The sequence below is a fragment of the Dunckerocampus dactyliophorus genome, chromosome 5, assembly GCF_027744805.1.
Source record: "Dunckerocampus dactyliophorus isolate RoL2022-P2 chromosome 5, RoL_Ddac_1.1, whole genome shotgun sequence".
NCBI lineage: Eukaryota > Metazoa > Chordata > Actinopteri > Syngnathiformes > Syngnathidae > Dunckerocampus > Dunckerocampus dactyliophorus.
Window position 1 is genome coordinate 27,869,711 of NC_072823.1, and position 26,570 is coordinate 27,896,280.

Consider the following 26,570-nt stretch of genomic DNA (forward strand, 5'->3'; position numbering starts at 1 on the left):
ATTAAATCATTTGACATGAAATCATTCAAAATTACAGATTTAAAAAGGGCATTAAATGAATAACAAAAATATATATATTTTTTTTAATTACAATAGCCATAAAATAACAGATAAATTGCTTCAGTGTCCTTTTTTAAGATTAGACAAAAAAAAAAATCAAAGATGGAAATTTGTGATATTCTGCAGGACAGGAGACCTGTCCTGCGCTCTTATTTGGCGGGCTGTGCCTTCTCCGGGGAGGAAGAGGCAGCCACTTCATGCCTGGTGGCTGCGCAGCTGCGGTCAATTAACATTTGTGGCGGATAAAAGGCCAGCTCCCTCAAATGTGCGGCGCTGGTTCATTGTTGTTATTGATATTACGAGTTTCCTCACCGGAGCTGTTACTTAGATTTACTTACCTGTTTATGTGTCAACAGAGCGCTTTCCCCTATGTCTCTTGGTTTTGCTCCAGTCTTTTTGTGAATACGTGTTAATATGTGTGCACACAAATTCAAAATGGCCGCCAACCTGTCTATAGCGGCCACTTTTGCCGTTTCCCTTCAGTGGCCGCTATAGAAAGGTTTGACTGACCAAACTTAAATGTTCATTTATCCCTTTCATTTGTCATTTATATGCATTTAGAATTGTTTTATGCATGTAAAACTATAATTATAAAATCAGAAAAACATGTTTTGTGTCACCCGCCAATGGCATCATAGACGGCGACGAAACGTAGCTGACATCCGGTCCGGTTGCCATTTTGTTTAGCTAGCTAATAGGATGCTCACAAGGAAGGATGTTTAGTGATAAATTAAAAAAAAACAAAAAACAATAAGAACACAGCTGGACTCATAGAGTGTATTAATAACACGACAAGACGCGCGCCATATTGTATGCTAACCGAGTCCAAATTTATGGCGTGCAACAAAAATCCCACTAATCGGGGCGGACGCTAACCGAGGTTCCGCTTTAGCACTATTTTCCCCATGGGTGCATTGAAAATGCTGTATTAGCTTGGAAAAGTAAACAATCCCATACTGAAAATGTCATAACTCAATTATTCAGGCGAGTAGGAGACTAAAATAGTAACTGTGCAACATTTAAAGGTAAACAAGGTACAAACCAAAATCATTAGGCAGGAGCCCTAGAAAAAAGCTTAGGAGTTCACCGAGAGTTTGATTTGATTTGATTTGTTTGATTCAGAATTATATATATTATAAACACAGAACAATTGAAAAACACATTAGCAAAAAGCTAAACAACTTACAATTACACCACCTGGAAGGGGATTGTACCCCAGTTATACCCTCATTCAAATATCTGATAGACTCCTGTAGTACATCTGTTCCTTCTGTCTGGTAAGTATCATTTTAACAACTCCAACGACCGGCCACATGTGCAAAAAAATTGCTTCAAGCAGCTCAAGTGTGTGCCAAAAAGAGGGGAATACATGATGCCAAATTCCTCCATTAGTCATCACTTCCTATGACCTTTCCGGGTGGCATAATTGTGATTTGTTTTGCTTTTTGTTAACATGTTTTGCATTTCTTGGCCACCGTAGATAGGATTTGCTACAGTGTACAAACGATACGATTCCATTCCATTCAATGGTTACATTTGTTGATTGTAGACATTCAAGATTCAAGAGTTTTATTGTCATATGCACAGTAGAACAGGTGGTTCTGCTATGCAATGCAATTCTTGTTCTGTTCATTCTCCCAGCAGAAAGAAAGAAAGAAAAACACAAGAAAATGAAAAAGAACAGAAGAAACATTAATACCAATAAATTAAGCAACAACAACAGAAGAGACATTAGCTTTTTCAAAATGGGGACTTGGAAGAGCCTTCAAAGCACCTTTCATGTTGCTGTAGACTTGGTACAGGATGCTATTTGCCCTCGTGGGAAAGCCTACATGCTGGTAACATTCGGGGAGAACAGTCCTGAGGCTCTGTGTCCACAAGACGCCGAAGTCCGATCTCCCCGGCAAGCGGCAAATGTCCCCAACCAGGCCGCCGAGTCCGGTAAATCCTCCACGAACACACAGCACTCTCCGATCTCCCGTAGCTGCAATCCTTGCTCTCAGCTCGTCCATCCTGTCTTCGAGAGAGCAGACGCTGGCCAGCAGCGGGCTCGGCAGCGGTGGCCCAGTCGCTACAGCCTTTAGCCTAGCACGCAGGCCGCCCCTCCTGCTTCGCCTCCACCCCGGACGCTCCTGGGCATTTAGCTCACCAGGCCCGCAGGCTGCTGCGTCCTCCCGACACAGAAGAAAGCCAATCCGAGAGGCTGAACAAAAGCTCATGGTGAACCCTGCCAATGTTCAAAAGTTGTCTCTGTGCTGCAAAAGTTGTCTCTGTGCTGCAATGCAACGCAGCACGTTGAATGTCCAACATGAACAACAAAATAGCAATAGGGAGAGTGAAACAGAGACGTCTGCCACGGAGGGCGCCATCTTGCTGTTACATGAATCTTACATTACAAAATAAAGAAGCCAATTCTATAAAAGTGGCATTCTTACAGTATTTTCAAATGCGTAAGCAACCACATCATATCCCCAAGCATGAGGCAGGAGTCCACAACTACCCCGCGCTGAAAACACTCAGGCACAATGATCAAAAACAAAACACATAAAAAATGTTATAATTTGTAATGAAGTACATCACATTTTATGTAAAGGGATATCATTTTTTAAAATATGGGCCATTATTTTCTTCAAAAAATTATACACAGTTAGAAATCCCACAGTTTTTGCATGCGATCAGACACTTGTCCCACTTTGTTCAACGGTCCTTGAACGCACCATTGCTAGTCTTGCGATACCGTGGTGCATGTCTTTACAATAGATTACTGTAGATTCCAGTGTGTAACCCGCTACTTTTTTTAGCCTGCTTATAGGTTCAAAGTTCTTCTTAGGCTTATACAGACGTGAAGCTAATTCATGGCTAAATTCTAATCTTGTGACATCTCCTTTACTTCAGAACTACTACTAATTGTTTAAATTCTGTGCCGCTCGCGAGTCAGTGAGTAAACAGTAACTCTTTGTTTAGCAGGAGCCAATCACGAGCTACAAAGACGAGCTTGTCAACCCATTGGAAATCAAAGGAGGTCAATATATACTGTATATATATATTATATAACAGTATAACAACATTAACAGTCGGTGTCATCTTACAAAGGACACTAAACCCAACACACAGCAACTTAACACTTAAAAGTAAACCTGATAAATATATAAACACGTACCAATACGAGTTTAAAATGGAAAAAAAGCAACTCTTTTAGAGTTTTCTCATAATGCATTGCATTTGAGCAACACATTCATTGGGGCGCTGCAATGATGTCAGCCTCCCTCTGGGCTCCTCTGGCTCCCTCTGGTGGACAGAGACAGCATTGCAGCGCCATCCACCATTTCCGATGCTGCTTGTCCTCCAATGAAATGCTTTGCTCAAACTAAATGCATTATGGGAAAACTTTGTTTTGTTTAAGTTACTCGTATTGGTACATGTTTGTGTATTTACTAGTTTTTCTTTTGAGTGTGAAGTTGTGTGTGATGAGTTTAGTGTTCTATGCAAGATGACTCGGTGTGTCAGACACAGGGCCATATTGAGTAATGGTCTCCTGCAATTTCCAATGGATTGACAAGCTTGTCGTGAGTTTTTTCATAGCTCATGATTGGCTCCTGTCATATAGAGAGCTGCCTGGTCACCACAGACTCGTGTGCGCCACAATATGCCATTTTATGACGTCGACACATGCAGTTTATACACCAGTGTGGCTTATATCTTGTGAAATATTTCACTGAGTATATCGAATGCACAGAATTTCGCTTTTTGGGCTGCACTTGTATAGTCACTGAGGATTCAATTCTAACAGCACTGCATTATGCATTTACTCATTCATTTGTTTCATTTGAATTTGCTAGGGACCTTTAGGAGGGGGTTGGTGGGTCGGGGGGAGCGGTGGAGGGCGGCTTTGCCAGGTCTTTTCCAAACCGGCGGCGGGATTAAGAGCAGAATCATTTGTGTGTGTTTTAACGATCCCAGAAATAATCCTTTGGACACATCTTTGGAGTGCTTTTCATGACATGCGGTGATGTTTGCATGCAGCGGCGTGATCGGGCTCGGTTTTTAAAACAAACAAATAAATAAATAAATAAAAACCGCACAGTACAGCAGAGTGGAGGGTGCATTGTGCTGCTGTGTGCTACAAGCTGGATTACACGCCATATGCTGAAAAAGGTTACGTAAGTGTCTGTTTATTATCATTCACATTGATACATCCGACAAACTTAACAAATGAGTGTAACATCTAATAATACAATGCATCTCATGCTGATTCATTTATCTTGTTTTTACAATATGCAAGGGGGCCAAAGAGGGCCCCCGGGCCGCACTTTGGGCACCCCTGAAGGGTCACGTCTGAAAGACTCCCAACTTAAAAGTCTCTGACACATTGGGCAGATGGGACAGTGATTTTACTGGATGAGGATTACTTGACCCTCCTCTCACACACACACACACGCACACACAGACACACACACACACACACACACACTATTCTTTTCTTTTTGCGTGAATGAAAAGCCCAAAGGCATGCCAAAAGTTGCCATGTAATGGCGCCGAGGTTTCCAAGAGGAGAGGAGAAGGGCTCAGGCGAGGGTTTAAAAAGAGACGTTCACAGGCGGCACTCGTGCGCCTCTCTTGAGGCACCACCCGGTGCCGTGTCCTTGACATATGGCCACTGCCGCGTTTGAGATAACCACTAAAAATAACACTTTTTGGGTTATATGCAAGTACTACTGTGCTAAAATCTTGTTGTTCGCAGTATACCTTCCCAATGGATAATATTATAGAAATTGATATACGTTAAAGTAGTCAGTGTACAGCTTATACTGAAAATGGGTCAACACACAGCCATTAGTGAGGAGCGAGATTATTGTGTCTTGCCTGGTGGGGGTCGCGCCACAGTGCGGGGCAGCACGAATGCTGCCGTTGCGGCGGTTGAGCCTTGAGTTTTGCATCCTTCTTGTAAAATCCAAAAACGTTCCAAATTTTAGTTTGTTTTTTTTTGCTGATGTGTTGAAAATCTTTCTCATAGCATTAGCACGCCTGCTATTTACATCCAATCTTCAGTCATTATTCCAACCATGCACTCAGTTTATGGTTGTTTACATGTGTTGCTTTGCTGTATTTGGTTTACTTATCTGTCTTTGTATTTATTCATGTATATTATATGTGACCGGATAGGACGCCTGCGCATGCGCTACGTGCATTGCGTAAGTTTTTACATAGCGTCACACTTGGTGATTGAAGACAATAGGAGCGTCCACATGCTAGCCAAGTCTTTTAATAAGAGTCACTAAGAAAATAACCCCCCAAAATATTACAAATATGAAGTATGGACATTGACCATTAAAGTTTATGAATAAAAAAATAATAATAATAACACAGCACGTGATGTCGCAAAAGAGCCATTGTAAAAATATGCAAATAGAGTAGCTAGTAGCTAGCCGGTGTGGTGTGGCGAGGCGTCACTATGCCAGGGGTTCTTCAGCATAACAATGTTAATATCAACAATAATAACATTGTCGCTGTAGCTTGGTTAATATGCAGGTCACATTATGTAAACGGTGCATTGTTGGCAGTTTTTGCATTTTTTTTTTCCAGAAAGCTTTCTCGGCGGAATAGGTGCGTCCCATTATGCAGTTTTCCTTGAAGAAACTTGTAATTTTATCCAAATGTGACATCCTGCAAAATACTGCACTGCCAGCACAGGGGACGTGTCTGCTCCCGACAGGACAGGACAGGGTTAGCCAACCTTGTTTAGCCGAGGCCAAAACCCCTGGGATCTGATTAAAACAAAACAGCTGTGGCTTTAGCGGGAATTACTGACGACAGCGTCCCAGCAGCGTCACCCAGAATGAGTACAAAAACCCGCGTCAGCATCACTTGTGAAGATACGTTTGAAAGGAAAACTGCACTGTTTTGGGACTTTTGCCCATCATCCACAATCCTTATGTGAAACATGACCACGCATGTCTTTCCCTTTTCTGTGCCTTCTAAAGAGAGAAAAACAGTTAGCATGAGAGAGCTACCAATGCATGTAATGGGACACACCTATTTTGACTATGAACCCCTCTAAAAAAAACTCCAACAAAGTTTTATGGTTTTATATCCATGCTGTGCGCATGTAGTAACAGGTGCATTCATGATAACATGTAATACTTTGTGTTTTTTAATCATTTTAAACAGTACCGGAACATCTTTCCTGTGCACATTGATTTCACATAGCCTATAGATAGGAACTAGCGCTATTTCCGTCAACGGCAGCATGCCAAGGGCGTGTCTGTTTGCAACTACTAATTATGGCAGACTTCGTGAGAACGGCAGATGCGTTGACTACTTTTGGACAAATGAGAACCTTATCTTTTTGAGCCTGAATGTATGGAGGATAAGGTACAGGTTTTACAAACTTGAGCGGGCTCCAACAGATTGCATCACAGCGAACTAAGAATTGTTTGTGCTAACAAACCCTGCAGTAATAGATACTTTTTTTCCCATCAACCAAAAATAAACTGGAAATGACGCCCCAAGACAACTGTCCATTGAGTAAGACACCATGATATCGATCGTGATACATGGAGCACATAGCACAACACAGTCCACCTAGCCGTGCATAACAAAACATGGACTAATACTTTACAGATCACTTGGTTGTCTATTCATAGTTGTTCATACACTTGTTCTTCTTTCCCAGTTTGTTTACAGATTGGTGTCCTATAGCATTGTTTTGGAGCGGGCCCGTTACTTCTCGGAAGTGGCGTGAGGCGCTGAGTCACTACGCCAGAAAAATAGTTCTTCGTGTTAGCTGCTACAATAACAAGCGCAGACCTGCCCACATGTATGAATTTGTCATACTCAGCATGCAATCTGACTCTTGAATATACTTGTATGCTTCATTGCTCTCCATTTTATTGCGCAAAATTCCAAGAAAAGTGCAGTTTTCTTTTAAGATGTGAGAGGAAATATTTCTCCTCCTGACCATTGTAGTGTGTTAATGGGCGTACATTCTGTTCTCCTCAAAGAAGTCACAATATATCACTTCACTGTCACACATGTTATACTAGTTTGTTTTTCTTGCTCCTAGCTAAAATAAACCTGATATCAATTGATTTAAAAGGACTACAGATGTGTTTGCTGTGTTGGTGCATTCATGATGTGGCAATGATACAGATAAGCCTATCTACTTAAGCATTTTTTTTGGCATTTTTTAGCCACCCTCTAGCTTTGGCCGCAGCGACTGTGCTGCTTTTAGCCTGCATTATGGATTTAGTCTGGTCAGAATTTGCGCTGCGTGATGCTCTGTGTACTTATTCACTGAAACATACAAACAGATCAATGCATTTTCCAACATAGAAGCATCATATTTTGCCCCCAAAAACGTGTTTTTTGTTTTTTTTTATTTACAGAACCCTAATTTTTTCTGCTTCTATCCGAAATAGTGTATTATTTTATATTAGGGCTGTCAAAAATAACGCATTAACGGCGGTAACTAATTTATTTCATTAATTACCTGATAATTAACGCATGTGTACCAGAGCAAACACGCCTCTCTTGTTATGACGGCAGACGGATCCATCATCATAAGCTCAGTGGAGCGTCCCCACACAGTCACACAGAGTCTGACACTCTTTTATAACTTCATTCTGACCTGAACGCATCAACAGCAGTACAATTCCAACACCAAATACTGAATGTATCTCCAATTCACCACTGAACTCTACACGTGGAATGGACCCGATCGATTGCTGCGCGTTGATTGACCTAAGAGGACTGACGCCACCGGAAGTATAGAAGTCGCCATGTTGTTTCGCCCAAAACAAGAAAGACATTTATGATAAATTTACGTTTCCAAATCAACAATTTTAAGTTTTGATTTACATCTACGTGTGGGAGATGAACTAAGAAGAGTTGGAGATGCCGAGATGCTGCAAGTTCAAACTCTATTAAGTAAGAGTGATCCCCAAATAAATGTGAAATATATGAATCTACATGACAGACATGTATGCTGATCTGTGCAGTGCACAGCGATCGTGTTGACTGCAGCAACGAAAGCACGAAGCAGAAGAGCTGGGAGAACTGCTGAGTGCATGTGTACAGTGCAGTGTGTAACTGTGTCACAAGAAATGAATGCCAATAATATGACAAGACCTTAAATTCCATTTTTTTTGGTAACATAAATTGGGTAAATCTAGTCTGATATAATCTGGTGCATCAATGGAGTTATTTTATATCAATAAAGGATAATGAAAAAAAATGTATAATGTGCGCAGATTGGGCAAGGTTGGAAAATATCAGTTTTGATGGATTACTACGCAGAGCAGACGGTTATATCTGTCCAGGTGATATCATGAACACACACACACACACACACGTGTAGACTTTTTTTTCTGACCACAGCAGCAGTTAACCATACCGTGCTGTAACTTGATATAGAATGATTTGAGAGACTGTATCATTCATGGGTGTATCAATCCGCTGTTATGTTTGGGTGGGAGTGGGGCTAAGCAATTGGCTATTGATCAGCTGCAGGTGTGCTGAAGAGAAATGTGTTTGCATGGTTAACCCTCCACCCCATATTTAGATACATCCATATTAGATGCATTATCTGCCACATACTGTATTCATAATTTCTTTACCATTACAGTAACACTTTAATACAAATAATTTATAACACCAAAAAAATATTTGGTGTTTAATACAGGCGTTTCTAAGCGCAGTTGTTTGTCTGTAATATTAAATAGCAGGAATTAAAGTTAACTAAAAATAGTTAAAAAAAAATAGATACTTTAAATCTGTAAGCATCTTTTCATCTAAGTAGTTGTAAATGAGCCCTTATTCTCCTTTAGATTTCCACACTGCATTACTGAACTTCTAAAGCAATGGGTAGTAAATATGCGGAGAGACAGGTGGATTCCTGCAGCCAGATCGCAACTCTGTTGTAGTCATTTCACCGAGGAGAACTTCGACAGGACCGGCCAGACTGTTAGATTGCGACAAAATGCACTTCCAACAATATTTGACTTTCCTGATCACCTTATAAAGGTATGCTAGCATTTAACTTTCATACTACGTAGATCCTTATCATAACAAATATCTTGTGAACACTGAAATTGAGTTGTTATGCATTGTAATGTCACACCACAGAGGTAGGAAAAACCCTAAACTGGAGGGAAATTTTGAGATTTGGGTGTAGTAAATTTACTCTGTTCCAATGGAATTTTTGTTAATTGGTGTTCATTTTTATACCGAACCATAAGAAATGTATGTAGTGAATGACGATACATGTATGTGTATGCGTGTGTGCTTTTTTGGGTGAAGCAAGATGGCCGACCATACATAGGCCCGGCTTCGTGCGGTCAGCCGTGACTCCCCTTCCACGTAGTTTAGAGTTCAGTGCAATTCACACACGTTTCTAGTCCGTTCATCCTGGGAACGACACTTCCTCATTGTCATTATGTGAACGTGAGATGCATTCAGGCACATTCCGAATATCACCAAAGCTGCTTTACAATGAGTGTGTGTGTGTGTGTGTGTGTGTGTGTGTGTGTGTGTGTGTGTGTGTAAATTAACAGGAAAATAAAGAAAAACATGAAGAGGATATTCTTATCACTCACAACGTAACTCTTAATTCCGATGTACAATTTGCTACATTTATAAGTATGATGGAAAATACATCACATTTAGTAAATTGATTTGCATTACAGGGTTCCCTCGTTTATCGTGGGGGATAGGTAAGTGAAATCCACAAAGTAGCCAACTTCATTTTTTTATAATGATTAAATGTACTTTAAGGCTGTAAAACCCCTCACCATACACGTTATACACTTTTCTCAGACAATAACATTTTCTCACATTTCTCTCTTGTTTAAACACTCTCAAAAAAGTTCAAACAAACGTTTGAATTTTAATGATCAACCTTAATAATCAACACAAGAAATGATTAAGTCACTCACACGTATTTCACTCCTGAGACCGTGTCTTTTCATCCTGGCGCCGTTCCGCTGTACTGTAGTGTTTTTGTATCCTTGTTAAAACATCTTGCTGCAGACGAACCGAGGATTCATTTACAAGCTAGCGATGACACAGGAGACATGGCAGGACGGCACGAAGGAGACTGACTGACAATGGTCAATGGGCGGTGCAGACAGACGAGAGGGAGGAGATAAACACTCAACTTTCCACAATGCAATTCTCTTATAGGGCCATTTTTTTATTAAATGTAAACATGCTCATACACTTCCACAAATATGATGTATTTGCTGTTTTAGTTACAATATTACTTTTAGATTATTTTTATATTGAAAATTATATTGGTTTTGTATCATTTATATATCATATTCTATAAATAATAAAAATGTATTTATTTGTATTATTTGATCAAATCAGTCAGGGGTGGGCCATACAAAATTTGTGGGTTTTTTTTTTCTCCAGTTAACCAAATAATCTCTTAATAGTCTCTTTTACAGCTTACTATAAATTATGGGTAATATATTTTATAATATTTAGCAACACAATTTATCAATTTCCATGAGCAATTGGACAAAAAGTTGCACTATACTGTATTATGTTCGGACTCGACTATTCTTCCTCAATTTGACTTGAGATCAATATTGAATTAAGAAGGATTGACTGGCTGAAGTACTGATTGAGGATAGTTGTATCAATTTTATTTTGAACGCTCCGTGTGTGCGTACATGTCCAGTCTCCAGGTCAACACTGTCATGAAATGTTCACATGGTCAAACATGGAGGATTGTCCATCTTGGAGTAGAAATTGCTCTGACCGTGACTAGTTAAGCAAGCCTGGTCAGAGACCGAGCATTTGTCCCTGACCCCACCGCCCAGCCCTTGCCATGCTATCCACACAGGAAGGAGTTTAGGGTGGATTACACCACATCAACCAGCAGCCACAAACACGAATATTCCATCCCAGCTTAGCCATCATCTTGGAAAATAAACATCCATCTCCGTAAAGGTTGTGAATGGAGACAAATACCAGCCATGACTTTTCATGTTCCATTCCCTGGCATGTACCAAAAACAGGCTATAAAGTTTCTAAGCCAAGAAGGGGTGGCTACACAGAGTATTGTTATTAATAATAATTTATTATTATTCCCCTGGTAACAGGGTCCGGCAGTTTTAAACATGTAACTGGCAGGAGGAAGAATCATGTTAATTGCAGTCCCAGTCACAGGTTTGGAGACACTTTCTCATTCAAGACCATGACAAAGTGTCTCCAAACTTTTTGTTGCATGTGAGTTTGCCCTGAGGTCACATTTAAACAACGACCTGGTAAAAGCATATGTTTATCTTTATGTTTTTGAAAGACTTTGCATGCACCCGACAATGTCCTCAATGTTGTCTTTGTTCACAGCTGCAGAATGACCGAAAACACTGCAATGTGCATGCCAGGCCAGTAGATGGCGACATCCCTTTGTGAAGAAACGCTATAGAAAACAGTCATTGCATACTATTTGTCCTTATTTTTTAGTAGTTTTAGAATGTGACGTGCACATTTAATGCAACTCCACCGGGCAGAGTCACGCTGCTCTGCACTCATACGGGTTTCATTCACTTTCCTCGCGTTGTGGATTATTTCAAGTCATTTTGTTGATTTCGATTGTGCAAGGCAGTTATTAATAACTGGCGGGGGGAGCGTTCACATGGTATGATTTGCCACGTGCTGACAGCGTCGTTCCTCGCTGCGTGGATTATTTCAAGCCTGTTTGTTTATTTCTACTGTGCAATGTGGCAGTTAGCATTAATAACTGAAGGGAGGAGCGTTCGCACAAATTAACTCGTTGACTGCCAGCCATGTTCAGAGAAGAGAGCTCCATACTGAGTTATGGGCATTTTTGCTGAACTTTCTAGACCCACAGAATATTGAGTTTTAGGACTACATAAGCATTGAAACGATCTAAAGAAACTTTAGACTCTCTTCTTTCATCAGAAAAAAAAGTTTGTTTCTAGCCTTTTTGGGTTTTTAGATATTGGCGGTAGAACATAGAGTAGTTTCAGCAAAAACAACTGATTTTGACCAAAAAACAGAGAGGCAAATTCAAGCAGAGTGACGGTGGGGTCTGCTGGATGTGGGGTGAATCCCTGCTGCTGACCGATCCAGACGGCAGCCACTCGTCAGAACAAACAGGGTCGGGTTCTGAGTCACCCGACTCTGAACTGCTTCCCGTGTCGTGCCACATGGCTAAGCAACGCTAACCACTAGCTTGTCGCTTCGGCTGCCATTCTTCTTCTTCTTCTTTTAGTTTAATGGCGGGTTGCAACCATGACTTGAAAAGGTGCATACTGCCACCTACTGTACCGGAGTATGTAACATGGGCCATATACAGTATCTTTATGCTATCTTAGATAGTGAGGAGACTACTTATACTACTACTAATAATAATCCTAATAATAATACCTATACTAAAATATTCTAATACTTATCTATATTCTATTATATAATCCTGTGTCCTTCAAATATTCTATCACTGCCCTCTGTATATCTCTTACCCCCTCCCCACCTGTTCCTAAGATACCCTCAATGCTCCATTCCCTTCCTATCTTCTTAATTCTTTTCCTTAACGTTACACGTTCTTCCCTATATCTCTTGCAGTGTAGTAATATGTGTTCTACGTTCTCTATACTTTTGCACTCCATACATACTTTTGATTTACATTTCCCTATCAAAAACATCTTGTCATTTAACCCGGTGTGATTGAGCCTCATCCTAGTTAACACTATTTCCTCTTTTCTGTTTTTTCTCTTCACCCCTTGTGCACTGATAGATTTTTGTACTTTATAATACTTTCTCCCGCTACTACCCTCATCCCACCTATTTTGCCATTTCTCCATCATTTGTTTTTTGATTATTGCCTTTACCAGCAGGTATATCTATAATTTCATTCCTTCTAATTCCCATTTTAGCCATTTTATCTGCCACCTCATTCCCCTCCACCCCTACATGTGCAGGCACCCAGCAAAATCTTATGTCTATTTTTAACATGTGTAGTTGGAATAAGTTTTGATGTATTTCTAATAATAAATCCTCTCGACTTGATTCCATATTTTTAATACTATATAATGCTGCCAGAGAGTCCACACAACATACCACTCTATCTGCTTTTATTTCCTCTATCCATTGCAAACCTATAATGATTGCCATCATTTCTGCTGTATAAACCGAGAGCTGGTCAGGTAATCTTTTAATGATGCTATAATTCATTGTTGGTACATAGATTCCAATCCCCACCTTCCCTTCTTCGCTTTTTGATCCATCTGTATACATATCTAAGTATCCATAATATTTATTTTTAATATATTGACTTGCCTTATGTCCTTTTTCACTATCTTTCCATTTATTTTTTAACTCTGTTATATGTATATCTACTTCAGGTTTAGGAAATAGCCAGATAGGAATATTGCTTATGGGTGTAGAATTATTAATATGTATATTTTTTATGTTATATTTATCTATTTTATCTTTAATTACCCACCCAAAGCTATTACTTTTAGTTGTATTATACTCCCAACATTCCTCTATCACATTCTTGGCCAGATGTCCATGCCTACATCCTTTAAGTCTACTCCAGTATGTCAACATAAGTTGATCTCTTCTCAGGTCATACGCTACTTCTCCTAACTCCACCTGCATTGCTTTAATTGGTGTTGATGTGATTGCACCTGTACTTATCCTAAATGCTTTGTGAATATTTCTTTCTATTTTCATTAAATGTGTTTTAGCTGCAGCTCCATATACAAAACTTCCATAATCTATATTTGCTCTCATCAAAGCTCTATATATATATATTAGTGACTGTTTATCTGCTCCCCACTCCTTACCTGTAACAGCTCTCATTAAGTTTATTATCCTCTTACATTTCTCTTCTACCTTTTCCACATGGGTCTTCCATGTGCCTTTCTGATCTAGCCACATACCAAGATATTTAAAATGATCTACTTTTACCATGTTTTGTCCATATAGCATCAGGTTCTGATTTTTTATGCCTTTTTTCCTGGTAATCGTCATGTAACATGTTTTATTGGGTGATAGCTTAAATCCCCAGTCATATGACCATTGTTCTATCTTCTTTATTGCTTCCTTCATTTTACTTGTCACATTTATAGAATCTCGTCCCCTTGCCCAAATCACTCCATCATCTGCATATAGGGCCGACCCAATCCTTCTATCCAGATTCATGAATATGTCATTTATCATTACATTAAACAAAACTGGGCTAATTACACTCCCCTGTGGTATACCATTTGCTATACTGTATTCTTCTGACATCTCTGATCCTATTTTAACTTTGAATTTTCTGTCCGATATGAAATCAAGGACCCAGTTATAGAACCTACCTCTAATTCCCATCCTATTCATCTTAATCAATAAACCCTCCCGCCACATGGAATCATAAGCCTTTTCAATATCAAAGAATACAATATTCATCAACTCTTTCATTTTAAAGGTTTTCTCTATTTCATTACTTACTCTAACTACAGCATCAATTGTTGATCCATTGTCCTTTTCTAAACCCACACTGATAAGTTGTAAGTAACTCTCGACTTTCAAGGAAATAGTTAAGTCTTCTGACTAGAACTTTCTCCATCCATTTGCATAGATGTGATGTAAGAGCAATAGGTCGATAATTCACAGGGTGTTTTGGATCCTTACCGGGTTTATTAAATGGTAAAATTAATGCACTTTTCCATTGCTTTGGTATTTTCCCTTCTTCCCATATTTTGTTAAATAAATATAATATTTTTCCCAACATATTTTCTGGTAGGTTCTGGAACATAATATACAGTAACTCAACTGGTCTTCTCCTGTTGCAGTATCTTTACTTTTATTTAATACTATTAGCAATTCATTGATATTAATTTCAACATCCATCACACTCTCCTCACTATCCTGTTTTAGTAACACATCCCTATTCTTTTTTATCATCCTCTCCTTCCCTCGGCTATGATTTTCATCCAGATGGTCTCCACTGTGCACCCCTGCAAACTTTTTCCCCAGCACATTTGCTTTTTCTTTATCAGTCACATACATTGTTCCCTTGTCTTCTAATATAGGTATTTTAGTAAACACGTTTTTCCCACTCATCTTCTTTAACATTGACCATATATCTCCTATCTTAATTTCCCTTCCTATGGCAGAGCAATAATCCCTCCATGCGTTTTGTTTACTGTTTTTAATTACTCTTCGGGCTATAGCTTTTTTCCTCTGATAATTTATTACATTTTCTTGGCTGAGGTTCTTCCTTAACCTTCTTAATGCGCAATTTCTTTCTTTTACAGCTGTTGTGCACTTTCCATTCCACCATGGAACCATTTTCCTTTCCCCTCCAATTGACTTACACGGTATACTTTTCATTGCTGCCTCTATTATCTTATTTGTGATCTTAACTGTGCATTCCTCTATGCCACCTTCCATTGATATTGAATTTGCTGCTTTGCTACATTCCTCCCTGAATTTTCCCCAATCCGCTTTTGAAAAGCACTACTTTTTATGTCTGTGTCTTTCTTTGATATCTACTTCTGCGTTTATTGTACAACTTATCGGAAAATGATCACTTCCTATACTTGTGGTTTCATTTCCATACCAGTCACAGGAACTTGCCAAGCTATGTGAGACCAGAGTTAAGTCAATGCATGACATTGTATTTGACCGTATATCTATTCTTGTTCCATTTCCCTTGTTTAAGCATACTAACTGTCTAAATATCCATGAGTTCTTCTACTACTATTCCATTGTGATCTGTTTGCTTACTTCCCCATAAACTATTATGTGCATTAAAGTCCCCACACCAGATCTCTCTACCACCATGCCTCCTTATTATCTTCTCCATTGTTTCAACATCTAGTAGTTTACAGGGGTTATATATGTTAATAATGATTATATTTGTATTTGCTTGATGTATTTCAACAATCACACATTCTATTTCATTTGCTGTTGTTATTCTATTATATATTATTCCATCCCTCACAAATGTTGCACACCCTCCCCCTTGGTTTTCTTTTCGATCAAATCGCACTGATTCATAGCCATTCAACACATAATCCAGCTGTGGTCTAAGCCACGTTTCTTGCACACATATAATATCAGGTCTTTTCCTACTTTCTGTTATATATTTCTTAAGTTCTTGTCCATTTGCTATTAAACTTATTGCATTCCATTGTAGGATGTGGAGTACCATTGTGAATTGAATTACCGTTCTGAGGTCCTGCATCATTATGTATAGTCAACATACTATGTATTTCTTCTGCTTTCACGTCTTTGATGTTTAAATATTGTTCTGCCGCTTCCACAACCGTTTTGATCCTGTCACTTTTCCTTTCCTGCCTCGTGGCCACATTGATGACTTTACATATAAAAGCTACAAAGTTCTTTTTATTTACTACTAATGTGTCTTCTTCAATTGCACACTTATGATTACATTTCTGTTGGGGAGCATTCCATTCTGATTGAGATCTTCTATGGTCTGTTCTCTGAGGAAGTCCTACTACTTGTCCTGTCTGGTCTATATGAGTTTCCTGATTCTCTACTGGTTTATTTTGCTTAATTACACACATACCTATATTCTTTACTGCTTCAGCATATGATACCTTATTTTCTCTTTTGTATTTTTGCACTTCTTTGGCATGTCTTTGCACTTCACAGCCGCCATATGCGGCACTATGTTCTCCTCCACAATTGCAACATCTTAGTTTAGCATCGCTAGCACACTTCCCATATTCATGTTCTCCACCACACTTTGCACACCTTTGCCTCCACTGACATTGCTGTGCCGTGTGTCCCATTCTCTGACATTTGTAACATCTTAGTGGTTGAGGAATGTACTCCCTCACCCTAAAATTCATACATCCTATACGTATGTCTGTCGGTATTGTCTTTTCAAATACAAGTAATACAGACAAACTGTCACTTTTTACTCCTCCTCTGCTGGTTTGGAGTCGTCTAGCTTCTGTTATTTTGCCACCTCTTATTTCTCTCTTCACCTCATCCATGGACATTTCCATCGGTACGTTTGATATAACTCCTCTTATTGCTGCTGCCTCTCCTGGTATGTGTACTTTTATTTCTCCTCCATCAAGGTACTTCAATCTCATAATGTTTTCTTGCTGTCTTTTATTTGCTGTCGAAATTAGTATTCTTCTGTTATTGAGCATTTTGGCGTATTTACAGTAACTTTCCCTATTTCTTTTTCAATTGCTTTAGTCAGATGAACTGGGTGAAAATGTCCTTTATCTTTGCTCATTGTAATAATAACTTTGTGTTCTTCATCTGACTCTTCTTTGCCATTTGTTTTAGCTCGTATTTTTTTCTTTGTTTGTCTTCCATCATGATCTTTTCCGCTGCTTGCTTCTGACCATGACTGTTTCCTTGCTATTTTAACCTGTGTGTACTCCATCTCCTCTGCCCCTTCGTCGCTAACATCATCTGAGCTACAGCCCATTGTTACACTCACGGTACAGTTTGGTTGCACTCACACTTCAGCTCCCTCCGCTCCACCGCCACCAGCTCTTCGTATCTCTTTTGGTTTGTTGCAGGTCGTGGCGCACCGGTCTCGTCGTACCGGGCCCATATAGGCCGTCGGCCGAGACCTATGCAGTCCACTTCCCACAACCCACCTCCAGTCCAGATATCAAATCTCTCAACTGTATATTCAATACTTATTGTATTCCTTATCTCGCACTTTTCACGCTTCAATTTTGGCGCCTCGAGCATTCGACAGTCACTTCCGCCTCCTCCACGTCGCTTCCCCCCTTCGGCTGCCATTGTCAACTGCATTTGTGTCTACGTCACCTACATCACCCATGTCGCCTCTATCTTTCGCGATGGCGTCACTACTAAAGGCAGATCCACCGCCAGACAAGCTCTGTGACAGTGTTAGCTGCCTGTATGTTTTGTCTCCGCTCGATTTCTGCATGTGTGTCGCCATTTTCCTCTCTCTACCCACAATCCACCGTCTTCTTCATAGACAATCTGTCACTGCCGGTTGGAGGAAAAGAGAACTGTTGCCCCCTACCGGGACAGAAATACATTGCCTACAAGTCAGAAATTCACACACAAGATGAATAAGACTTTGATCTGTAGCTCCTGCAAAAAAAGCAAAAGACATCAATAAACGTCTTTGGCATTGAAAGAGTTAAAGTACCACTCAAACGTTTTGAGATGCTTTCTCATTCAAGAGCATGATAAAGTGTCTTTAACATCTTGACTGGTATGAATTGTTGGGTGCGGGTAATGGTTGATGGTTTGATTTGTTTTGAACATGCATATCCATCTGTTTCACAACAACCTAACCCTAACCTTTGCTAATCCATTTGTTCACTTCCTGTATTCAGTATACAGTATACCCTTTGCCTACTCTGAATAACATAAGAGAAAGACATTATAAGTAAGACAGTTAACTATTTCCATTGTGCAAGGCGGCAGTCATCTTAATAAGTGGCGGGAGGAGTGTTCTCAATAGTTTCAAGTATGAATTGCTGCATGCGAGTAATACAGTTATCGTATTTTTCCCCAGTTTGTGGATTACTTCAAGCCATTTTGTTTATTTCTATTGTGCAAGGTGGCAGTTATCATTAATAACTGGCAAGAGGAGCGTTTGCATTAATTGGAGGACCACTCAAAAGTTTTGCGATGCTTTCTCGTTCAAGAGCATGACAAAGTGTCTTAAAACTTTTGACTGGTACAAACTGTTGCGCGCGAGTAACACATTCACTGTATTTTTTCCTCACTTTGTGGATTATTTCAAGTCATTTTGGTGGTTATTACTAACTGGCAGGAGGACTGTTCAAATGGTACGAATTGCCGTGCGCTTGCAGTGTCTTTCCTCACTGTGTGGATTATTTCAAGCCATTTTGTTTATTTCTCGGTGGCAGTTATCATTAATAACTGAAGGGAGAAGCATTGGTGGAAATTAGAGAACCCCTCAAAAGTGTCAAGACACTTTCTCTTCTTGCGAACGGCAAGCGAAACAGACTCTTGGTGTGGAGTGTGCCCACGAATTGTGCCCTTAGCGAATGTTTGCACTACCACAAAATAGTACAAATTCATTTATTGGTCGTTGAGGGATTTTTGTGCATTTTTGAAAGGTTTCATTTATCCGTTTCCCGTTAAAAGCGGTGTTGTGTAAACAGCCCCTTTTAAAAGTGATTATGTAAATGAGGCATAAGTCACTCCAGTGTTTAAAAAAAAAAAACACACAGCAACACAGCACTGCACAACTTGCTACCAAGAAATGCAAGTGACCCACACTGACAGTAATCCCTCATAAGCAGATATCCAACCCTGCATACATACATGCATACATGCTTAGATGCAGGATTCTCTTTCACCATTTCAATAATCTGCCGGGTTATAAATACACAACGCACAAATGCAGACAACATCTGGACGTCCGTCTGCGCTTTTTCCTCCACCGGGGCGGACAGGTGCGAGGCCCGGCCCTTCAACAGGTTTATTGGCGTCACTGTCTAACCGACATTTGCATGGTTAACCCCGACCAAGGCTAAAAATAGACGCATGGTGGGCATTTACTTTTTTGTCTTTTTGACTTGTGTATTGCAGCATGTTTGCGCAGGCTGCTTATGAAAAAGATTGAAAAGGGAGTGTCCAAATGTGACGGGAATCCCTGGTTGTTGTATGTGTTCACAAGCTAGCCAGCGTATGCCGACTTTTAGCCGGTTTTATGAGGAGTTGGCCAGCAAAAATATCATTTCATTTACAATTTCCACAAAATTTTGTGGAGGATCGAAGGAAATAAGTTGCTGCAGATCCGTTGAGTGAATCCAGGATTATTGTTATGCATTTTATATTACAATATAATACACCAACGATGTTGTACTGTGCCACAAATATGTCTTTATTTCAATAATAATATAGGGCTGGGCGATATGGACCAAAACTCATACACCTGTAAATCCCCGGTGACATCGTGCCTCGAGGATGCGTGGATCTCCACTGCAATGTGCAGCGGGAGCTTTACTTTCACTTTTATGTTCTGGAATACCAGAAACTCTCCAACAACGGCAGAAAAAGTAGCTAGATTTGTCACTAGTCGTTTTGAGGGAGGGTTTGGAATGTCGCCAGATCTAGCACGGAGCACGGAAGGGGCAGGGCAGCAGCCTCGGTAAGGATCGCTGACACACAGCAGTGATGAGTGAGACCTCCGTGTCAAGATACAAGAGAACAGCGCAAATGCAGTCTATATCGATATGAACAATATGTTTGTTTTTGATATCCTGCTACAAAGAAATATTGATATTTGAAAAATATCGGTGTATGGCCCAGCTCTATGATAACATTGAGTTTTAACATGAAGTCAGCGCCACCCCTGGCCAAATTGGGGACCCTAAGCGGAATCTTATTTGCATTCTCTGGCTCTGCATGAACTGCTTCGTAACAAACAGCACAACAGAAACTAGCAGAGTCTGAATCAGCAGCGCCTCTGCTGGTTGCAACAAAGTAATGCACTCTATTACTTTAAAACAACGCTCCATCCATCATCCATCCTTATTCAGCTATCCTCCGAGTCTCCTGTAGTTGATGGGTGCGGAGTCGACAAATACAGCAAATAACTGCCGGGGTCTCTAATTAGCCCCGGGTCCAAAAACTTTGGCATTAACAGCTGTGGCTGTAGTGGGTCTACGTGAGTACCTGCAGTCTGTGTGTGTGTGTGTGTAGTGGAAAATGTTTGAGTGATGAATAAAGCGAGCACCTGTATGCATGTGTCACAGCAGACCATTAGGGCTGTCATGAGTGCTCCCTTTGTGCCCCCTGCCAATCAGTGAAGAGGCCCACAGAATAGACGGCCCCCACTAATAGCCATCGACAAGTGATAGTTACTTAAAAGGAGGGCCATCAAAAGGGTTTAATTTTAAATGAAAGGCTGGCTCGGGTTCTCCCTCTTCTGTCAAGGCAAAGCATTTGAGCCTCAATTATTGCTGCGGGGGTGGAGGGGTTTCATCAGCAATGTAGGACACCACCCACTCATTTTCTATACCACACAAGGCACAGAATATGGACACGTAAAAAATAATACTGTATGTTCATTCATCTCCTTGTCTTTCCAGGCTTTCCGTTTTCACTTAAAACCCCAAAACATGATGAAAAAACTTGTACAACTACACACTTCAAGAACTAGCTACGAATTACAACTTCACAATATACAGGATCTTTGACTAGTGCTACTGCACTAGGTCCCCGAAAGCAGCGGAAGATATAGAGGATCTTTGAGTGGCCTTGTTGTAGTAGGTCTCATGTCCTATCTTTTATTTTTTTTGCATTTGGTCCTCAAACACAGCAGAACAAGCCTGTCATATAATGAGCAGCGTTTTTGCATTCGGTCCTCAAAAACTGCAGAACACACCTAAGCGAAAAATAAGGGAACACTGAACAGGATCTTTGAGTAGACTACTAAAATACAGTAGTAGTGTACTAAAATACAGTAGTAGTCTATCTGTGCGGCATGAGATAAAGTTAGCACACGCACACAATGGACATGTGTCAAGTGAGACGGATGTAACAGAGAGAATCCGGTCACTTTTCAAAATAAAACATTTTCTTTCACCTCATATTTGGTGTCAAATGCTGATACTATGTGGGAATGCATAAAGGTAAGTTTTGATGACTTATTGAGTGCTAATGTGCACATTTGTCTCAAGTTAATTCATGCTAGCACACTGCCTTTTACCACACACGTCAAACAGTCATGTAATAATCTCTCTGGAAAAACTTGGCTGGAACTTGAACTGGTGGATGGTGGGTCAGCATTCATGTTGTGCTTTTAATTTGATGTTATTCATGTCTTAGTTTTACACAATACATAATAAATAAGATAAATTAGATCTCTATAATGTACGATTTCCCCCTCCCGGTCCGCGGGAGATTTGTGGGAACACAAATCTTTGAAAAAGGTTGGGGACCACTGCTGTATAGGATCTTTGCATTTGGTTCTCAGCAGAACCCTCCTAATAGAAGACGTTTAGTAGCGTTTTTGCATATGGTTCTCAAAAATATCAGAATACTTTAAAAAAGTGTTTTTTTTTTCCCTCTATTGCAGGTCACGGGTAAAGCAACAAACAGCCAGCCGGCCAATTCACGGCCCAGTGCAGCGTGCATGTGGAGCAACAGCAGCACTAATCCAGCAGCATCCTGTTAAAGTGAGACGCTAACAGACAGGTCAGGATGCTGCGTGCAAATCCAACAATGATGAAAGATAAAAGGCATCAGCCGCAGACACAAAGGCATTTAACAACACAATGACACACACTGCCACATTCATGCTGTCCTAATGCGAGGAAAAAAACTAGCAGAAGCTCGTTCAGTTCAACTTCTGTTGGTGTCATTCATATTTTTACCGACAGTAATCTGCTCTGAGTCCACTGGCGCACAGTTTAAGTTGAATTTTATCAATGAGGATCCATTCACGCCGCCATTTTTGGCCACGGAATTGATGACGCCGCCTAAAGTAGCACAAAGTCTTGGCGTCATACATTAAAAGGCCTCTACACATGTTTTGCTGGGGTTTTTTTGGCTTTCGGTGGATTTTTGAACGTGAAACAAGACCCCAGTGTCAACATGTCGTCACTTGTGATCGAAGTTAAGATACACTTTTTGGTTTGATCATTTTAAAGTGATTGACTTCTTTTTACGCTTGTGTGACAGTGAAACTGCATCCACGGTAAAACTGATTTTCAATTTCCGCCTTTGTCATGCAAAACTTGACAGTTTTTCATGTTATACTTTTAACAATGGTTAACTTTTGTTGTACACTTGCATGACAAAGAATGCTCAGGAACATAACACAAGTTAATACAACAAGTTTTTTGTTTAATTTCCTTTTAATATTCTTATTATTTTCAAAGTTCATTGTATTTATTTTATTCTATTTTTATTTTTAATTTCTAGCATCACAATTAATTGTTTTTATGTATTTATGTATATTTTGCAGTGTAATTTTTAGTATATGTTTATGTTACCAATTACTTTTATGCAGTTTTTTGTGTGCTTTTAGTTTATTTTATGTCTTATTTTAGTAGTACCTTGGGCAACATCATTCGAATCAATACTGTAATATACTATAATGCACTGTACTATACTATACTGTACACTATACTATCGTATAATAATAATCAATATCCAAATATTAGTGCAATATTTAAATATATGTTAATTAATTAAATAGCCCAATTTTTGGTCAATGAAATTTAATTATTGTTTATTTAAATTAAAAATAATGTTTTGCATACAAACATTGTATTTTAAGTTATTACTATTTGAATTATTAAATTATCTTAAATTAATATTAGATTTAAAAAAAAATATATTGATGCATTAATTCATTTGACGAATTATTCATCAAGGACAATTAATTTAAAAAAAATAAAATACATTTTGAAAAAAATTATCCAAAATGTTTATTTTAATTTTTCTTATCTTTTCATGCATTCATATTTTAAAAAGGAATTATATTAGATCTTCATTTGAATAAAAATAAATACAAATTAAAATACATTTAAAATAATCTTTTTTATCCGAAAATGTTTATATTTAATCTTATTGCTATTTTAATTATTCGTATTTTTAAAGAAATTATATTACATTGTCTTCACTTGGAAAAAAAAAATAATTTGCCAATCAATCACATTTCCTAAAAAAATATGAACACAGATTAAGACAAATGCTTTGTATCCAAAAAAAATTCTTCTTATTTATTTTTTAAAGGAACAGCACAAGATTTGGTTTAAATAAAACTTCATTTTAGAAATGACTGCTGTACCATTGGTTGGACAGTAGGTAACCCCCATTCAAATATTACTCACCAAGTTGCTATCTTAAAAATCTCAAACACGATCAACATTCTGCCTCAAGCATCTTCACACCAATAAAGGAAATTGACATTTAATTCAAAAATGCCTTATGTAAGTCAGTGTGTTTGAAGTGCAGGTCAGCGTGCTCCCCTTGCAGGTCACACAGTGACGCCTCCAAGTTTCATGCATGAAGCCGCCCGTTTGTTAACAGCAGGCGGAAACTCGGCCAGAGACAGAGGTATGGTTGATCAGACAACACTGACCTGCTTCTGATGGACGGTCTTTAAGCAAAGCACAGATGACCAGCAGGACACAAACACACACACACACACACACACACAAACACACACCAACTACTTCTGTTACTGGGAGCCACAACCTAATACTGGAGGGAGCACCACTAGATGTAATTAACAAGAGAGGGGCTGCAGATGATGAATGCAGGTTTGTATACAGCCACATCATTAGGTACACCTGCACTACTGTATCTACCAATGAGGGCCAATACAAGATAATAAAAATATGTTTATTATTGTCGCCTCTTTTCATTAAAGGGTCACCTACGATGCAAAAGTGACTTTTTAATGATGTTCTGACAGTAATATGTGTCCCTAGAGCCAAATTGGGGCCCAAAGCATTACAAAATGACTGTACCACCAACAGCGGCGACGCTAGGAATTCTAGGCCCCATTAAAAAAAAAAAAAAAAAGACACACACATGACTTACCTGACCAAAGCTATTTTTATACTCTTTGACTTGAACCTGAATTCAGTTTGATACCCGTTTAGAGCATGGGAAACATTTATTTTTAGTTCAAAATAAGAAATAAACAGAATGATGAGGATCGAACTCGCGCCCTCTGCCTTAAAAGGCAGCATCTGTACCATTGGTGCTCAATGCCTCATAAGCATCCCTTACGCATTTGCCGAGATTGCGCCCCCTTGCGCAAAATGTTGCCCCTCATCTCCCGCCTCCATTGATCGGGAGGCCATTGTTCTGCGTGTAGGGAGGGGCGGCTTAGCTCGCGTCTGTTTATGAGCACCAAACGTGAAATCTGTCATCTACCTCCACTTTAGAGAAGCGAGGCACTCAAACGCTCACTGTTGAAGTTTCGGGTAGGCTTCGCTACATATCTTAAAATAAAGCCCTGGAGATCTTGGTTTTCATGAAATCAGGAAGGAAAAACCTCCTTCCTCCTTCCTCATCAACATGATACCCCTAAAAAAGGCTTCACTACATATCTTAAAATATCGGTCAGTCATTGACAAATGTGAGAGCTGTAAGTTTCATCATGTATTTTTTCTTCAGTGAATAGTTTATCATAGTATGGTTATTCTAGCGCTTTAGCTCACATAGCTATGCTAGCATGGCGTTTGTGTCCTCCTGTCCCACAACTTGTTGCATGCGATATATGTAGGCCTGTCACGATAATCAATAAATCAGTTAACCACACGATAAATAAAAACCAACTTGATATTTTTTGCGGCCTTGATATTTTGACCAAACAGGCTGGATGACAAGAGGGTTTACTCTGTGCATCTACCTCAACACCTGGGCACGTTTGTTCGATATCGGAATGAACAAAGTGAGTGAACCCTCCTGTCAGTCATTCAGTCTCTTTGTCCCAGTGGGGAGAGGCCAGGTGCTAGCCATTGTGCACTGGCTCGCTGTGTGTGTCGTGCGCTACACTAGCAAATACTTTCTTCCTGCCTGTTGCGTACAAAACATGATCTGATGTCAATTTCAGCCTGTTGGCGCATCGTCATTTCAGTTTGCATGTTCTCCCCGTGCGTGCGTGGGTTTTCTCCGGGTACTCCGGTTTCCTCCCACATTCCAAAAACATGCATGTTAGGTTAATTGGTGACTCAAAATTGTCCATAGGTATGAATGTGAGTGTGAATGGTTGTTTGTCTAGATGTGCCCTGCCATTGGCTGGCGACCAGTCCAAGGTGTACCCCGCCTCTCGCCCGAAGTCAGTTGGGATAGGGTCCAGCATACCCCCGCGGCCCTAATGAGAATAAGTGGCATAGAAGATGGATGGATGGATGGATGGATGGATGGATGGATGGATGGATGGTTACGACTATGATTTTTATTGTGTTTGCCTCGTCTCTCGCCTCCAAACAGGTAGGGAGAGGTTTCACTCTGTGCATCGGTGCATAGCACCTCTGCACATTTGTTCCATAGAACAACAGTATGAACGAAGTGAGCTCTTTTGTTAGTCATACAGTCTCTTTGTCTTGGTGGGTGGAGGTGGGGCTGCTAGCATACACACAGAGCGCAGAAGAGAAATTATATTTGTAGATTGACACCCCTATTGATTGTAGATTGACACCCCTATTAAATACTCTTGAGAAATTCAAGTTGATTGCTTTTGATACGGTGCACTCGTATTATTATGCCATATATTATCATTACATCAATGAAAAACCGGTCTCAAAATAATGCTGACAATAATATCGTTTATCAGCAATAATTTGCAGGACAATTATCAACCAGCAAAATTTGTTATCGTGACAAGCCTAGACATATGGCATCGATTGCATTGGACAAGTGTTACAGTGTATATGTAAACAGTGAATAACGTACACAATAGCCCATTCTCAGGGACAAACACAGCTCATTAACATTAAAGCTACAGACACCCAAAACGGCATGTTCCCAGTACCAAAGCTAAATTTTCCAAAACACATTTCCAATACATTTTTGTT

General features: G+C 39.7%; 1 protein-coding gene across 7 annotated transcripts in view; it reads right to left on the reverse strand.

Annotated features, from left to right (window-relative positions):
* kcnq1.2 (potassium voltage-gated channel, KQT-like subfamily, member 1.2) overlaps positions 1-26,570 on the reverse strand; it is a 289,633-nt gene that overhangs the window by 259,151 nt on the left and 3,912 nt on the right. The window lies entirely within an intron of this gene.